This window comes from Nymphaea colorata, unplaced genomic scaffold, assembly GCF_008831285.2.
Source record: "Nymphaea colorata isolate Beijing-Zhang1983 unplaced genomic scaffold, ASM883128v2 scaffold0001, whole genome shotgun sequence".
Lineage (NCBI taxonomy): Eukaryota > Viridiplantae > Streptophyta > Magnoliopsida > Nymphaeales > Nymphaeaceae > Nymphaea > Nymphaea colorata.
In genome coordinates this window covers 5,730,368-5,748,680 of record NW_022204507.1, presented here as the reverse complement: position 1 = coordinate 5,748,680, position 18,313 = coordinate 5,730,368, and the positions used below count along the sequence as shown (strand labels likewise).

Below are 18,313 nucleotides of genomic sequence, written 5' to 3'. Positions count from 1 at the left end.
CAAGGTATCACCACCAAGAGTGTTTTTCGATTCGGAAAGAAGGGAAAATTGAGCCCAAGATACATTGGTCCATTCGAGATTTTGGAAAAAGTTGGAGAGGTTGCATATCGAATTGCACTCCCACCGCAGTATGGTCATGTTCATCCAGTATTTCACGTGTCGATGTTAAGGAAGTATGTACCTGATCCTTCGCATGTGATAGACTATGAAGAAGTTGATTTGCAAGAGGACATGACAACCGATGAAAAACCACTTCGGATCATAGACAGAAAGGAGCATGTATTGCGAAAGAAGACAATCCCACTAGTTCAAGTGGAATGGCAGCATCATGGCATCAAAGAATGCACGTGGGAACCAGAAGAAGACATGAGAAAGAATTACCCTCAACTGTTTCAATAAGGTACGCTTAAATTTCGAGGACGAAATTTCTTTTTAGGGGGGGAGGATGTAACGCCCATGATCTCTATCCTTTTTCTTTATTTATGGAAAACATTAATAGGGGGAAGAATTATAAACGGCAGATTTTTCCCTTTGAGATTCATGCGACAACGGAACGGAGACTCGGGTGACCTATGGAGCGTTCTTTCTCCGAGCTGTCCACCGTTTCCTTTTTCTTTGGTCTCCCTATTACCAAAGGACGTCGAGAAAGAGGAAAATGAAGTGCAGTCGCCTCGATTGTTTCCACTACTGTCTGCGGCAGAACCTATCTTCAGTTTTTCTGCATTGACAGCAGCTGGGGACAAATCGTGGATTTTCGTCGCCCTTTTTGCCCTCTGAATCGAACGGCAGCAACTTCCATAGCAACCGGGCAGGGGAGGGCCCGATGGCTTTTCCTTCTCTCTGTTGCCCATAAATCGAGGGCACAATCGGGGTTCTTCAGCTCACCTTCCTGCACACAGAGGAAGGCTAGAGAGGAAGAGTCCCTCTCTGGTTTCGTCTGCCTTTGGAGAATGGTGGAAGCCTCACCGTCGGACGAACGGGAAGAAGAAAAGGAGTTCCCGCGTGAGACGGAGAGCTTTCTGGTTTTGGGTGTGGAAGAGTGGTGGAAGTCATCGCCGGTCGAACGAGAGGAGGACGGAGCTCTCGTGTGGAGAGAAAAAAAAATTGGGCGTAAAATGAGAAAAAAAAAGAGAATGGGAGCAGCAGAGGAGACGACGGCGGTTGGGAGGCGTCGGACGATCGTTGGGGCTGCGCCGAAAGAATTCGAACAGGGGATCTCTCGGGAGAAGGAGATCCCTCTTCCTGGTTTTGGGTGGCTGAAGGCCGTGGAGGCTCCACCGTCGAACGAGAAAAAGAAGAGGAGCTCCCTTACGAAGAGAGAGAAAACGAAGCGGTGAAATGAAGAAAAACGAGTGCATTTCGTTTTTATATCAAAACTCATAAATTACAAAACGGGTCCACCTCTTTGCAAAATTGGTGGAAAGACTGTTATAATTTTGAAACTTCCATGCCGCCACACTTTGGTGAAAATCTTTTGCAAAAAGAGGCTCGTGAAAATTATTTCATATGAGTCTAACATCTTACATGAAATAGGCGAAATAGCACCCTCCGGATTCTTGAAATTTGCCAAAAGAGGGTTGTTACAAATGAAAACGAAATGAGATGTTTTATTACTTTTTGATGCTCTTTGTGGTGTTTAAAATTTCAGAAATATGGTTCTGAAATTAACTTGGAACCATTAGAGGAGGAAAGTCACGTTTTGAGAATGTAAATATAAATTTTATTGTTTAAATAAGGATTATAATATTGCTAATCGAGGTTTCTCGATGCGATGAGTTTTTCTCTATTACTATTAAATTAAGATTTAAAACAGCTGAATTATTCTGTTTGGGAAACCGAGCCTGAGGGCGGTTTCTGTGAGAGGTACTAGACGATGTTAACATTGGCAAACCCTCACTTTTGAAATTCGAAGGCGAAACGTGGACTTTGTACGATGGTTTATGCGAGTGCGAGCTTTCTGTTTTGTCCAGTGTTTGGTTTCGTCCCAGGAGGTAGTGGTCACACTCCTCTGGCTGTACTGGAGGGCCCACAGGGTATTGGGCGGCACAAGGGCTCGGGATTCTGTTCTGTTTCTGTTTGGGAGCGAGACTCCTGGTCTCTCCACCCGGGTTCCTAGAGAGACCATGCTGCTTGCAGCGGCGATCTGGGATATCTCAGGAGGCTTCACTTCAGGTACCCTCGATCCGTTAGATCGCCTGGTGAAGAGATGTTCTGTTCTGCCCGTGAGTGCCCACGGGGATTTCTGTTGCTCGACACGATGACTATGACATTGTCATAGAACCACGGTTGGAAGCCTACGAAATTTTGGAGGTTGTGCACACCTCGTTTTGTCTTTGATGATGTGATGTAACTTTGATATGTGTTAAGTTTTGGAAAAACTTATGGTTGTAGTTCATAAGAATTTTTGGAATCATTTTACGAAACAAATATTATTTTGGCCATGTTCCATTAATGGCTGGATTTTCTCATACTCAGAGGAATTCTGACCCTTCTTTCTATCTCTACAGTTAGTCCTTGATAGATTTTGGCTTTGGAGCGACGACCTCAGTCTTGTGATGGACGAGCATTGGCATTCTGGACACTGCGTCGGTTTTGGGGACTTGTGTTTATTTTTTTGTTGGGTCCAAGTATTTTATTATTGAAATAAAACCATGTCTGATTTCTTTATGTTCTGGTCATGACTCAATATTGCTTCCGCTATTATAAAAATGAAAGAAAATTTTTGGTGTCAAAATTTGGGTCGCGACAGCAAGGAGGGAGAAACTAACGTGAAAGTGAGAGAGCAAGGATGGAGATTGAAACCCGAAATTTACAGGAAGCACTGCGGCACCTTCCCGGCCCTTGTCCTCTCATTCTTTCCGTCAGACCTCGTTGCTGTCGTGTCGCGGTTTAGAGAGAGAGAGAGAGCGTGCGAAGACAAAGAATGAAATCAGCAGGAAGTGGGAGAGCCAGAAAGGAGAAATTAACGTGAATTGAGAGAGCAATGACGAAGAAGGAAAAACGAAATTAAGACGAAGACATCTGCAAGGAAGACCTCGTCGTCTCATTATCTTTTCGCTGCTGAGACCGTCTCATCGTGTCGAGAGGGAGACATCTGCAAGGAAGAAAAGAAAGGAAAGGAAATGACCTTCATGAAGGGGTGGTGGCAGACCTTGATCAAGGAAGAGTTGACGGAGGATTAGTAGCCGAGAGGAGGCGTCCGATGATGGTGAGACTTGTTAACTAGCCTATTTGCAATTTCCTTGAGGCTGTAACCTTCTTGCTTCTCCATGTCTCTGTTTGTTGCATCGGTCTGAAATTAGCATGTGATTTTGTCAAAGCTGAATTTATTACGAATAGGCAAAAAAAAAATACTATCATATACACATTTTACAAAAAATTCAAAACAAAAAAAAAAAATCAGCAATAAAATAATATTTAAAGAATATATATGTTTATATAAGTGTGTATAATAGCAATTTATAGAAGCTTTCCATCAAATTTTTGATCCTTATATTTAAACATGTAAATAAACAACCACAATATTTATCCACTTCAATGTATTTGAAGGTAGTTTGGGGCATCACATTTAAAGTCTTCCTTCAATTGTTTTACCATTTTTAAAGTAAGGATCTGCTCTCGTTAAATCAATATTGTAAGTTGTTTATGAACGAGCTTTTGTAATTGTGAGAGAGGAGGGTCGATCGGCTGTTCTGCCGGGTAAAGATGAAATTCAGAGAAGAGAGACAGAGGCGTGCGATGACGAAACAAAATTAGCAGGAAGCCAGAGAGCAAGGAGGGAGAAACTAACGTGAATGTTGAGAGAGCAAGGATGGAGATTGAAACCCGAAATTTACAGGAAGCACTGCGGCACCTTCCGGCCCTTGTCCTCTCATTCTTTCCCGTCAGACCTCGTTGCCGTTGTGTCGTGGTTAGAGGAGAGAGGAGAGAGAGGTGTGCAAAGACGAAGAATGAAATCAGCAGGAAGTGGGAGAGCCAGAAAGGAGAAATTAACGTGAATTGAGAGAGCAATGACGAAGAAGGAAAACGATATTAAGACGAAGACATCTGCAAGGAAGACCTCGTCTTTCATTATCTTTTGTGCTGAGACCGTCGTCGTCGTGTCGGTGAAAGAGATGGAGAGGGAGATATCTGCAAGGAAGAAAAGAAAGGAAAGAAATGACCTTCATGAAGAGGTGGTGGCAGACCTTGATCAAGGAAGAGTTGAGGGGAGGATTAGTAGCTGAGAGGAGGCATCCGATGATGGTGAGACTTGTTAACTAGCCCATTTGCAATTTCCTTGAGGCTGTAACCTTCTTGCTCTCCATGTCTCTGTTTGTTGCATCGGTCTGAAATTAGCATGTGATTTTGTCAAAAGCTGAATTTATTACGAATAGGCAAAAAACAATACTATCATATACACATTTTACAAAAATTCAAACCAAAAAAACAATATTAGCAAATAAAATAATATTTAAAGATATATATGTTTATAAGTGTGTATAGTAGCAATTTATGAAGCTTTCCATCAAATTTTCGATCTTATATTTAAACATGTAAATAAACAACCACAATATTTATCCACTTCAATGTATTTGAAGGTAGTTTGGGCATCACATTTTAAAGTCTTCCTTCAATTGTTTACCATTTTTAAAGTAAGGATCTGCTCTCGTTAAATCAATATTGTAAGTTGTTTTATGAACGAGCTTTTGTAATTGTGAGAGAGAGAGTCGATCGGCTGTTCTGCCCGGTAAAGATGAAATTCAGAGGAGAGAGAGACAGAGTGTGCGAGGACGAAAAAAATTGCAGGAAGCCAGAGAGCAAGGAGGGAGAAACTAACGTGAAAGTGAGAGAGCAAGGATGGAGATTGAAACCCGAAATTTACAGGAAGCACTGCGCACCTTCCCGGCCTTGTCCTCTCATTCTTTCCCGTCAGACCTCGTTGCTGTGTGTCGTGGTTAGAGAGAGAGAGAGAGTTGCGAAGACGAAGAATGAAATCAGCAGGAAGTGGGAGAGCAGAAAGGTGAAATTAACGTGAATTGAGAGAGCAATGACGAAGAGGAAAAACGAAATTAAGCGAAGACATCTGCAAGGAAGACCTCGTCCTTTCATTATCTTTTCGCTGCTGAGACCGTCGTCGTCGTGTCGGTGAAAGAGAGGAGAGGGAGAGGGAGATATCTGCAAGGAAGAAAAGAAAGGAAAGAAATGACCTTCATGAAAGAGGTGGTGGCAGACCTTGATCAAGGAAGAGTTGAGGGAGGATTAGTACCGAGAGGAGGCGTCCGACGATGGTGAACTTGTTAACTAGCCCATTTGCAATTTGCTTGAGGCTGTAACCTTCTTGCGTCTCCATGTCTCTGTTTGTTGCATCGGTCTGAAATTAGCATGTGATTTTGTCAAAAGCTGAATTTATTACGAATAGGCAAAAAAACAATACTATCATATACACATTTTACAAAAAATTCAAAACCAAAAAAACAATATTAGCAATAAAATAATATTAAATAATATATATGTATATATAAGTGGTGTATATAGCAATTTTGAAGCTTTCATCAATTTTCGATCCTTATATTTAACATGTAAATAAACAACCACAATATTTATCCACTTCAATGTATTTGAAGGTAGTTTGGGGCATCACATTTTAAAGTCTTCCTTCAATTGTTTTACCATTTTTTAGTAAGGATCTGCTCTCGTTAAATCACTTGTAAGTTGTTTTATGAACGAGCTTTTGTAATTGTGAGAGAGAGAGAGTCGATCGGGCTTTCTGCCCGGTAAAGATGAAATTCAGAGAGAGAGAGACAGAGCGTGCGAGGACGAAACAAATGTGCAGGAAGCCAGAGAGCAAGGAGGGAGAAACTACGTGAAAGTGAGAGAGCAAGGATGGAGATTGAAACCCGAAATTTACAGGAAGCACTGCAGCACCTTCCCGGCCTTGTCCTCTCATTCTTTCCCGTCAGACCTCGTTGCGTGTGTCGTGGTTAGAGAGAGAGAGAGAGCGTGCGAAGACGAAGAATGAAATCAGCAGGAAGTGGGAGAGCCAGAAAGGTGAAATTAACGTGAATTGAGAGAGCAATGACGAAGAAGGAAAAACGAAATTAAGACGAAGACATCTGCAAGGAAGACCTCGTCCTTTCATTATCTTTTCGCTGCTGGGACCGTCGTCGTCGTGTCGGTGAAAGAGGGGAGAGGGAGATATCTGCAAGGAAGAAAAGAAAGGAAAGAATGACCTTCATGAAGGAGGTGGTGGCAGACATTGATCAAGGAAGAGTTGACGGGAGGATTAGTATCCGAGAGGCGGCGTCCGATGATGGTTAGACTTGTTAACTAGCCCATTTGCAATTTCCTTGAGGCTGTAACCTCTTGCGTCTCCATGTCTCTGTTTGTTGCAGCGGTCTGAAATTAGCATGTGATTTTGTCAAAAGCTGAATTTATTACGAATAGGCAAACAATACTATCATATACACATTTTACAAAAAATTCAAAACCAAAAAAACAATATTAATCAATAAAATAATATTTAAAGAATATATATGTATATATAAGGGTGTATAATAGCAATTTATAGAAGCTTTCCATCAAATTTTCGATCCTTATATTTAACATGTAAATAAACAACCACAATATTTATCCACTTCAATGTATTTGAAGGTAGTTTGGGCATCACATTTTAAAGACTTCCTTCAATTGTTTTACCATTTTTAAGTAAGGATCTACTCTCGTTAAATCAATATTGTAATTGTTTTATGAACGAGCTTTTGTAATTGTGAGAGAGAGAGAGTCGATCGGCTGTTCTGCCCGGTAAAGAAGAAATTCAGAGAGAGAGAGAGAGAGAGACGTGCGAAGACGAAACGAAATTAGCAGGAAGCCAGAGAGCAAGGAGGGAGAAACTAACGTGAAAGTGAGAGAGCAAGGATGGAGATTGAAACCCGAAATTTATAGGAAGCACTGCGGCACCTTCCCGGCCCTTGTCCTCTCATTCTTTCCCGTCAGACCTCGTTGCTGTCGTGTCGCGGTTAGAGAGAGAGAGAGAGCGTGCGAAGACGAAGAATGAAATAAGCAGGAAGTGGGAGAGCCAGAAAGGAGAAATTAACGTGAATTGAGAGAGCAATGAAAAAACGAAATTAAGACGAAGACATCTGCAAGGAAGATCTCGTCCTTTCATTATCTTTTCACTGCTGAGACCGTCGTCGTCGTGTCGGTAAAGAGAGGGAGAGGGAGATATCTGCAAGGAAGAAAAGAAAGGAAAGAAATGACCTCATGAAGGAGGTGGTGGCAGACCTTGATCAAGGAAGAGTTGAGGGGAGGATTAGTAGCCGAGAGGAGGCGTCCATGATGGTGAGACTTGTTAACTAGCCCATTTGCAATTCCTTGAGGCTGTAACCTTCTTGCGTCTCCATGTCTCTGTTTGTTGCATCGGTTCTGAAATTAGCATGTGAATTTATTACGAATAGGCAAAAAAACAATACTATCATATACACATTTTACAAAAAATTCAAAACCAAAAAAACAATATTAGCAAATAAAATAATATTTAAAGAATATATATTATGTATATATAAGTGGTGTATAATAGCAATTTATAGAAGCTTTCCATCAAATTTTCGATCCTTATATTTAAACATGTAAATAAACAACCACAATATTTATCCACTTCAATGTATTTGAAGGTAGTTTGGGGCATCACATTTTAAAGTCTTCCTTCAATTGTTTTACCATTTTAAAGTAAGGATCTGCTCTCGTTAAATCAATATTGTAAGTTTTTTATGAACGAGCTTTTGCAATTGTGAGAGAGAGAGAGTCGATCGGCTGTTCTGCCCGTTAAAGATGAAATTCAGAGAGAGAGAGAGAGAGAGAGAACGTGCGAGGATGAAACGAAATTAGGAGGAAGCCAGAGAGCAAGGAGGGAGAAACTAACGTGAAAGTGAGAGAGCAAGGATGGAGATTGAAACCCGAAATTTACAGGAAGCACTGCGGCACCTTCCCGGCCCTTGTCCTCCCATTCTTTCCCGTCAGACCTCGTTGCTGTCGTGTCGCGGTTAGAGAGAGAGAGAGAGCGTGCGAAGACGAAGAATGAAATCAGCAGGAATGGGAGAGCCAGAAAGGAGAAATTAACGTGAATTGAAGAGCAATGACGAAGAAGGAAAAACGAAATTAAGACGAAGACATCTGCAAGGAAGACCTCGTCCTCTCATTATCTTTTCGCTGCTGAGACCGTCGTCATCGTGTCGGAGAAAGAGAGGGAGAGGGAGACATCTGCAAGGAAGAAAAGAAGGAAAGAAATGACCTTCATGAAGGAGGTGGTGGCAGACCTTGATCAAGGAAGAGTTGACGGGAGGATTAGTAGCCGAGAGGAGGCGTCCGATGATGGTGAGACTTGTTAACTAGCCCATTTGCAATTTCCTTGAGGCTGTAACCTTCTTGCGTCTCCATGTCTCTGTTTGTTGCATCGGTCTGAAATTAGCGTGTGATTTTGTCAAAATTGAAGCGCAAACTGGGCTGGAAAGAAGTGTATCATCTCGGAGTAGCAGGATTAAGTATAACCTGCTGATTGGATTTGCACTAATGAATCCTCCTTCCACCAGCCTTTTCACGGCGGGTTCCCCCTCCCATGCCTTGTACATGGGCTTCACTTCTCTTGGCACAGCCGGCTCCCTCTTCCTTTCTTATGCAGGTGGGTAGTGCTTCTAACTTTCTAAATTATTTCATGTGTTCTTCGTTGTTAATTATATGTATCTTCAGTGACAACTTAATTATTTCATTGGCCAGAAGCTCCAGCTAGCTACTTAACCGCCCGATCTACTGCATTCAATCTTTCTTCTCCGATGTACAACCGGAGAAAAAATCAGCAAACTAATTGGTAACATGTTGCAGGTTACAAACTGCAAAGCAATGTTCAGGAAACCCTTCTGCTGGGCTCCACCATGCCCCTTCTTGGAGACCTTTCGATGCTGGGTTTTCAGGCTTCACTACAAGCTGATCTTTTTCCATGCCGACATTGAGGTATTGCTGGAATATTTTGGTGCCTATATACTGGTCCTTTTTTTAAGCAATTGGATGTTTTAAACGATGCAGACCTGGCACTTATCATATACAAATTTGGTATATATATATATATATATATATATATGTATATTTCTACCTTTTTGGTCATATCTTGCAGATGGTCAGGCTACATAAGCTGGTCTCCTTCTGTATCCGAACACTTCAACATCCGAGCCCAAGATTCAGGAAAAAGATTCGACCCGATTAGATATAGATTATTTAAAAAGTAGGAGTCTGAGTCTGAATCCAAACTTATTATATGATGGATCTGACCCCTTTAATCCAAACAAATTATTTAATATTAGTGTCTGTCCATTATTTTCCCATTTAGAAATGCATCTCTTCTTTGTTCTGCCCTAAATTTTTTGCAGGCTAGCTATTTTCTGGAGGCCAAAAAAATAAAGGCATCCTGCATGTGGGTGGCAAAGCTAGCTTTTTATCAACATGGAAATTAATGATGATTTGGAAAATGTCCAACTTTTCCCATGGAAACAAATATGCATGGCGGAGAAATTGGAAGAGTATGATGGTTTCTAGGAAATTTAATGATTGCAGTTCTTATTTCTCTATCATGTGCCACTGGAGAAGACTCGGTGGGAGTGATTTAGGCAGTAATCCTAGTAATCCTGCTCAAACATGTGAAGTTTGACTAGACTATCAACCCAATGTAAAGCTCCGACTCATTAGGGTCTAGGTCCAAAGGGACCAGGCACGGTAAATCCCTTGTTTCCCCCCTTTGCCCTCCGAATCTGTTAACAGGGAACTCATCACTGGGTTCTATTGGTGGGAAAACTAACTACAGCAGTACTTAAAAATAGGTGGAAATGATTAAGAGATGATCATGAAATCAAATATATCACCTGAGCTTGTGCTTTACGGGTTAATATTCAATGATGACAAAATAAAGTAATGCATGAATGATATTGATAGATATCCTTGCTTATATATCTTATACATGGTTTGAATATCCTCCTGTTATAATGTTGTAACATATTGTTGTGTATGTGTGAGTGACATCTTCACACACCTCGTGTGTGAGCCTATCAAATATGTGAAAGCATACTCATGCTTTGAAAATATTATTTTTCAGGTGATTTTGGTGCCCCACAACAATGAGCAAGGAAAATCATGGAAGATCTAACTGTTTTGGTGTGCAAATTTTTATGCAACTGTTATTATATATATATATATATATGGGGTTTGCAACTACATAACTAGTGGTGGGGCCATCAATATGTAAATTATAAGGTTGATTTTTATTGGTATAGACTTCCAGACATGTGTTTGGTTGTGAACTATACTATCAATGAATGTAAACCTGGTCTTTAGATTGATTAGAACCATTAACTGCCTAGGATAGATCACGTCATGTGCTAATACACAATAAATTATCTTTACATGCTTTATGATGGACCAGACCAATGCCAACTACATAGGTCATGTGATTATAAATGTCGTGCTACACCCATGAATGAATGAATATAAAAAAAATTGGGGTACTTTCAGGATGTTACACTTAAGACAACAGAGTATTTTTTGTTTGACCAGCGTTCTAAAACAAAAATTCACCAAACTATCCTGGTCCCCTTGCCCCTTTTTTTTTTTTTGGGGGGGGGGGGGAGGGGGCGGGCGGATGGGGGAAGAGACACGGGGTTGGGGGTGAGGTTATTAGAGCAGTTAAAGAAAGCTATAAATAATTAATAAAAGAAGTTGATGGTGGCAATGGAAAGATGAAGCTATTGAATGCAAAAATCATATGAATATGAAGAAGAATAGACAAATGCAAGAATGGTCTGTTGTGTTGATAAAGCATCATATAGAAGACAATCATTCTATAAGTAGAGCTCTGATCTAAGCTAGAAAGGAAATGTTAGATCACATAACTTGTTCTGATATGTAATGTGAACACACTTGTCAAATTCAAATGGGTTTATCGAACTTATCTGCACACTTTGGAATCACACAACAGTTATACCTCTTGATGTTTTATTTGTGATAGTACGATAGTTAGTCAATGTTGTCATAGATGTAGGCTGTCTTTAAGTAGAACTACGTAACATGCCATCTCCTCTCTCTCTCTCTCCCTTATTTCTCTCATATATTGCAACATTTAACGATATCAAAGTAAACTATGTCTTCTATATCAGTGCAATCTATGGCTCTTGCTTTAGTTGTGTATTGGAATGATTTATAGTGAAGCTTGATTGCAACAATGATAGTTGTGAAAATATTAGATTTAATCTATGATGTTTAGTTAAGACATTCTCAAATATGTGGATAACCGCATCCATGCCTACCTCTAAAAGTTAAGGATAAAGTATGATTAACTTTGAGTTGAATCAAGGCTACCATCACTAAATTAGTGGTCAGCCAAATTATCCTTCACAATAATCTCAAGAAGTGTGCTTATTCATTGAGAAAGCATTTGTCTCATAGTCGAATTTATAGATTATTCAAGTTGAGCATAATCTCCAAAATGTGTCTAAATGTGAAAACTGCACAGTTGGCTATATCAATCATGTGAAGTTATTCATTGATTGAGAAAGCTCAGTTGATGACAATATAAACAAGGATGACTTGGTTATGCATGTGCTTAATGGCTAGGAAGTATGAAAATTTTGTCACCATCATGACAACTTTGAACTATCTTCTCCCATCCTGTGAGATCCATAACCTTCTAATAAATCAAAAGAAACATTTAGAGCTCCTTAATGAGAAGTAACAACCAATGAGCGAGTTTTCAATAGTTGCTTCTTTGCTCGAAGTGGTTGTGCCCATGGCAGAGGTAGAGGCATAAATAAAGGTGTTAGATGATCTAATTCAAGCTTTAAAATTCATGAAAAGGTAGGCATACAAGATCAAAACGCATATAGTTAAATAATTTGTCAACTATATGGTAGGAGGAATCATGTGTCCATAGATTGTATGATTTACGAAAGCCTGGTAATGACTATAAAACCAATGCAAAACACACATGGCATCTAGATATATGTGTCACATATCATGTTGTCCCTTTAGATCAAGGTTTAGTGGCAAAACACGAGTATTTTGAGTCAGCCGCTATGATAGTGGGCAATGACTTGAAATGTTCCAAAACACAAATATAGGTAAAATGGAACCTCGATGCAAAAATTAGAGGCATATGTTTACAAATGTCCTTCATGTTCCAAAAAGAAAGTAAAATCTTCTATTAGCATCATTCATGTTTGTCCTGCTTCCTCTATAATTAACAACGCCTAAACTTGAGAAATTTCATCTTATATGATCTTATCTATCAATAGCCACAGCTATCCTCAAAACAATATGAAAGCCACCAAACTCTTCAGTTCCATTGACTTCTACAACGGAATGTCCTACCCTTGAATCTCCAACTCAATCATGTGTTAATCTTGAAATTGACTTAAACTCTCCCACTTCACTATCTTTTACTCTTGAGCTTAGACACATGATAATGGATGGTACACTCAACGTAATTTATTTCAAACTATAGTCCAAAATATTGAGAAACAAACCATGGTCTGATCATGGACTCATATGAACTAACATATTTTTATCAAGAAAACCTTTATATAGAATATCAACAAACCATATATGCAATAAAAAATAGTTGTTCATGCAAAAAGGAAAACATGTTTGCATGCAAAAGAATATCTTTAGCACCATTGGATGCAAGTGAATTTATATAATCAAGCAAAACGATGATTTGTCTACATGTAGAATTAAATCTTAGTTAGTAGAGAAGGGTGTAGTCAAGAGGAAGGGATATGCTGCTTTCAAACATGTTTTCTTGTTAATAATCTAATCTCAATGAAAATTATCGTGATTATTACCTTAAGTAAAAGATGGCTTATAACTAGTTTGATACTAATGTAATGCCTCTCTCAGGAATAAAATATGAGTCTAAGCTAGCAGCATATGGAAAAAAAAAAGGTAAGGAAGAAAAAGACACAAGAAATAAGGTGGTTAGGTTTAAAAAGCCTACATCCACTCTCAAACAAGTTTGAAAGCTTAATTTTTTTTCTCTGTTGTCACTCTCTCCCTCCCTCTCTATCTTTTCTTTCAATAATTGGAAGCACATGGTACAAGCCTCCAATATAACCCTTTTCTAGGCAAGGTTTTATATCGATACGTTCTTAGCCAATATAGAAAAACAATGATGGGGATAAAAAAATGTCAGCTGTTCTCCAAGTTATCCATTTTTATCTTCATCCTTTGCCATTGCAGTTACGACTTCAAGTTGAGGCAATCCGTCATCCTTACTTGGCTAACTACTTAATCTATTCATCCTTATTAACTATCTTTAGCTTCCACCGACCTCATACATAGCTCCTCAACTCCACCTTGGCTTGTATGAATCAACTCACTATCAATGAGAATCGACAATGTTGATTATGTTCAAACATTTCTAGAATATACTTCGAGTTACCACCGATATGAATATATCTGCTCCATTCTCTTCGGTCTTTACCTTGGTTAAACTAACATGGATCTTCAGATGATTTCCACTCTCTAACTTTATAATATCTTATGTATATGTGTTTATTTATAGCATGGAGTACTTGGTTTTTGGCTAAATGAATAACACTTTAGCTGTCGCAGCTCCTCGGCATACCCTTTTTATCCAAACAAAGTTGTCTGAGTACTCCTTTTACCATAATGCTTTTTCTCTGGTTTCTATTAGACCCATACATTCAACTTCCATAGTAAAGAGAGTTCTGGTTCCTTGAAATACAAAATTGGACCACGATAAGGTAGACAGACACCCAACCATTGATTGTCTAGGGTCTAAAGCTCCACTATATTTTGCATCCACATAACCAATTTCTTCTGGTGATGATGAATTATCAAATAAACTGCATATATCTTGTGAATTTGCATATATTTAATGGCATTCTTGACTGCTAACGAGTGCATCATCCTTGGATTGATCATGAATTGCTCACACACTAACCACTTGACAAAGATCTGGTTGGGTGTACATTAGACAACTTACAGTGTTTATGTATGGTACTTTTGCTGTTTGCTCCACCTATTCTTTTAACTTAGGGCTGTCATCTTTGGTCAACTTCTAGTCAATTAGCAATGGTGCTGAGACCGGTCGAGCATCCGCCATGTTGTTGCATGTAACTTGTCTGGTTCACCAATAGCTTGCTAGTCTTCATGTTTCTCTTGAATTTCATACCAAGAATCTTCTTTGCTTCACCAAGATCCTTCATTCCAAAGTCTATACTTGATAGTGACTTTAACCATATTAGCTTAGACTTGTTTTCAAAAACAACTAACATATCATCAATGTATATAGGCAACATTACATATGAACTGTCTTTCAGTACCTTGAGATACACATGACAATCATAGTCACAATGAACAAAATTATGACTAATCATAATGGAATCAAATATTTGTACTATTCTTGTGGAGTTTGCTTCAAACCATACAAAGACTTCTTTAACTTGCAAACTCAATTTGCTTTGCCTTGGACTTGAAAGCCTTCAAGTTGCTCACATAAATTTGTTCTTCTCCATGTGAAAAAGTTTATATTAAGTTGATGTAGTTCTAAATTAAGCAATGTGACCAACATAAGTATCACATGATTGAAGTATGCCTAAAGATGGGGAAGAAATCTTATTCCAATCTATTCCTTTTTCCATGCATATATCATATAGTGACAAGTTTGGCTTTCTATTTTGTAGCTCCATTGTCAAATGTTGCTTCATTCTTCTTGTAAAACCCACTTGCAACCAATGGGTTTCTTTCTCTTGGGCAACTCCACTAGATCCCAAGTTTCATTTGAATGGAGAGACTTCATTTCTTCTTGCATAGCCATCAACTAATGATTTATCTTTTTTTATGTTGAGTGGCTTGTCATAGCTCGTTGGTTCATGAAGACCATCAAACAATGCAAACACAATTGAATTACAGGTAGACGTACCTTTGGAGTGGCCTTGTTGTTCTGTTTGGTTGAACCATAGCTATTGAATGTGACTGAATGAATCATCTATCTCTGAACTTGTGTGAACAATAAGTTCATCATCATTCCATTCTGTGTTTTGATGCTCCACCATAATAGTTTGCTTCTTAACCTGATCCTTTTGAGATTCATCATCTAATGGTGTCGATGTGGTTCCTTTCATTATAGAGTGCCCATCAAAAACCACACTCATACTAATAAAAAGATCTTGGGTTATTTGGATCCCACAATCTATAAATCTTTACTCCTTTTTTATACAGCAAATATGTATTTTATTGATTATCTTGGACTTGAACATAGGCAATACATCCAAATATATGAAGAACAGTGTAATCTATTGTCTTTCTTATCCAAACCTCTTGAGGCACCTTGAAGTAGATGGTACTCAAATGAGTTTTGATTACAATAACATGTAATGGCTGTTGCCTCTATCCAAAATATCTTGGGAAGAGCAGTAGTTAATCACATGCATCTAGCACACTTTAATGAAGTTTGATTTATCCTTTCAACCATGGCATTCTGTTGTGTTGTTCCTTTTCAAGTAAAGTGCCTAATAATACTTTCTACTCTGTAGAATTCATCAAACTCTTGGTTTTTAAATTCTCTTTCATTATTGCTTCGTAGATATTTTTGATTTGTTTTCTTGTTTGCTTTTCTATAATGGTTTTGGTTCTTTCCGTTCCCAAAACACCTCATTTTTCTGCTTCATAAAGTAAACCCAAACCATTCAATAAAAATCATTAATGATGCTCATGAAATAGTGTGATCCAACTACAGAAGAATGCTACACTGTGCCCTAAACATTTGTGTGAATATATTATTGGATGTCTCTACTTATGTAAGAACGAAATTCGAAACTCGCTTGATGTTGCTTTCCGTGTATACACCAATCACAAAAACTAATGGCATGTGTCTTGAGCCCTTTCAAAAGTATCCTATGGAGCTCTTTCATACCTTTCTCTCCTAGATATGTGAGTCTCATTTACCAGTCTCATTAGTGCTTCCTATTAATGCATATAAAGTGCCCTTTTGTTGTGGCTTCATTACAACTAATATTCCCTTTGACAATTTAATTGGACCATTTGATGTTGTTAATTGTAGCCAGCAACATTTAGGCACCCTAAAGATATTAAAGTTTCATTAAATTTTGGACATGTTGTAGCTCACAATGCTTCATTGATACTCCATAAAACATCTTAATTTTTAGAATTTCAATGCTAATAACTTTGAATTTAGTATTATTATCCAAAAAATAGTTTCTCCATCACAAGAAATATAAGAATTAAACCATTATCAATGTGGACACATATGATATGATTCACCTGCATCCAAAATGTAGAAATCTGTTAAAGATAGATATTCATGATATGCTGAACATAAATACTCATTAGCATCTATTTCTAACAAACTCTTTGCTTTTGCAACACCAATAGAGGAAGAGGTTGATATAGATATCGTCTTCTTTTGATTCTTATGATCACCTAAGTTCATTAATGTTTTGCAAAATCTTGACGTATGACTCTCATGGCAGTAAACACATCGACATCACTATTATCATTCTTAGATCCTCTTGATTTAAATCGATAGTTCTTTTTAGAAAATTTTTTTCCTTGGTTTTTGTATGACCTCTTTTCTCCATATCCACGACTAGTCCTTCTGCTTACATTTCACTAGTACCAGAGTTTTTCATATTCTTTTCATAAAATAAAGAGTACTAGTTGCATTATCTAACCTAACTGTCTTTCTTTCAAAGAGTATTGTGGTTACTAAATAAACATACGACCTAGCTAACATCTTAATCAAGAATGCTGCCTTTTTTTAACATCTATTTTACACTCTTACTCAGAAGTTGAGAAATAAGTAAATTCATTAAGATGCACAAGAATATTTTCTCCCTCTTTCATGTGAAGGCAATAAAGTCACTGCTTCAAATGTAGTTTGTTTATGTGATTCTTACCCATATTCATGTTTTAAAGGTTGTTCCTAATTTTTATTGTCATTTTTTCATGGATAATGTTGTGGATGTCATTGTTTCCTAAGTGTTGTTGGATTGCACTGACAACTGGCCTTTGCATCTGCCATGTTACATTGCTTGCCTGCCAGGAGGAATTGTAAAGTGTTACAACTACGGAAAGAAAGCTTGAATTCAAACTTTCTGTTACCTATCAAAGGTTATATCATTGTTGTACTACCATAGTTAGTTTACACTTTGTACGTCAAGTCTTGTAACACTTTACAATTCATACTATATAAAGAGAAGAAATACTCTTGCAGAAATCAATGCAGGAGAGTTATTCATTCCATTGTGTCATCATCTCCTCTCTTTCTCTCTTGTTACTAGTTTCTTTATGGTATCAAGGCCACTTACCACTAAGCACATGGTATCGTTCTCGTCAATTGCAAGCCTCATCTCTGTGAAGCTAAATAGAGATAATTATTTGCTATAGAGGAGCCAACTTGAGTCTGTGATGATATCTCAAGATTTGATGAAGTTTGTTGATAGATCTGGTGAATCTCCATCAAAAACGATTCCAAAAGATGGCAAAAATGAACTCAAACCTGAGTTCGCCATGTGGAGAAAATCAGACCAATTGGTTTTGAGCTGGATCAAAGCCACCATTTTCAAAGCTGTTCTCGGTCAAAGAATCAGGACTCGCTCAGCGTGAGAGGCTTGGATGGCATTAGAAAAATCCTATGCCTCGCTGTCTGCACTGCGAGTCAGGTTATTGAAGAAAGAACTGATGTTCGTCAAGAAAGGTAACTCAGATATGACTTCATACTTGTAGAAAGTTAAATTTTAAGTGGATTCTCTTGATGCGGCTGGCTGTCATACGCCAATGGAAGACTTAGTTCAAATCATGGTTAATGGACTTCCATCAAAGTATTAAAGTTTGATCACTTATATCCTGAACAAAATTGCCTAGTTTTGCCAAGCTTGATGATCTTTTATTGAATAAAGAAACACATCGTCAACTTATGAAACCTGATGTTGCCGAGTCACCTATGGAAAAGCAAGTTACCATAACAGCCTTCAATACCATTCGAGGCCGTGGACATGGGGACGGTCGAGGCTATTATCAAGGAAGAGGCGGTCTTGGTAGAAACCAGTCTCTTCAGCCGGCCCAAAATCAATTCAATAATCATCTAATGACTGGTTTTTAGCCAAACAATCCTTCACAGCCGAACCACCAGCAAACTACCCTACCATCCAAGAAGATCATCGAGTGCCAATACTGTGGCAAGGGTCACACAGCCAAGTTGTGCTGAGATAATAATCCTCGCGCATTCTCAGCCTTAACAGTACAAGAATTGGGT

General features: G+C 38.5%; 1 long non-coding RNA gene across 2 annotated transcripts in view; it reads left to right on the top strand.

The window, feature by feature from the left end:
- Nucleotides 1-18,313, top strand: part of LOC126409257 (uncharacterized) — a 100,406-nt gene that overhangs the window by 65,288 nt on the left and 16,805 nt on the right. Inside the window, exon 3 of one of the 2 annotated variants that reach the window (XR_007572164.1) lies at nt 10,118-10,190. The exons of the other annotated variant lie outside the window; for it this stretch is intronic. This is a non-coding gene — a long non-coding RNA (uncharacterized LOC126409257). Of the gene's footprint in view, nt 1-10,117; nt 10,191-18,313 lie in introns of those variants that run through there. 2 annotated transcript variants of the gene reach the window in all.